Source organism: Eimeria mitis, genomic scaffold (genome assembly GCF_000499745.2).
Source record: "Eimeria mitis Houghton genomic scaffold, Emh_scaff3953, whole genome shotgun sequence".
Lineage (NCBI taxonomy): Eukaryota > Apicomplexa > Conoidasida > Eucoccidiorida > Eimeriidae > Eimeria > Eimeria mitis.
In genome coordinates, this window is record NW_013572289.1 from 1,328 (window position 1) to 1,951 (window position 624).

Below are 624 nucleotides of genomic sequence, written 5' to 3' on the forward strand. Positions count from 1 at the left end.
GGCATTGTCGATTCAAATTATCCTCTTATTGCCGCATTTGCTGCTGCTGCTGCTGCTGCTGCTGCTGCTGCTGCTGCAGTTGATGCTTATGCTGCTGCTGTAACAGCAGATGAACTTGCTGCTACTAAGCCTGCTGCTGCTGCTACTCCTGCTGCTGCTGCTGCTGCTGCTGCTGCTGCTGCTGAGGTCGTGTCTACTATAAGCGGCCTATGATATATTGTTTCCGCTGCTCACCGTTGCTGCTGCTGCTGCTGCTGCTGCTGCTGCTGCTGCAGTTCCATGTGTTGTTGCTGCGGCTATGGGCCATGCTGCTGCTGCTGCTGCTGCTGTTGCTGCTGCTGTTGCTGCTGCTGTTGCTGCTGCTGTTGCTGCTGGTAACCCCAGGGTGTTTGTTCCGCCCGGGCTGCAGCAGAAACAAATTAAATACTAGCAGTTGCAGCAGCAGGGGGCCTCCTGCTGCTGCTGCTGCTGCTGCTGCTGTTACTGCTGCTGCTGCTGCTGCTGTGTAGGGTTTAAAGCAGCAGCAGCAGCAGCTCAAGCAGCAAAAGAAAACGAAAAGAGAAAAATTATTATTTATTTATAATAAAAACAAACTAGACAGCAGGCGAAGGGCTGCTGCGACTG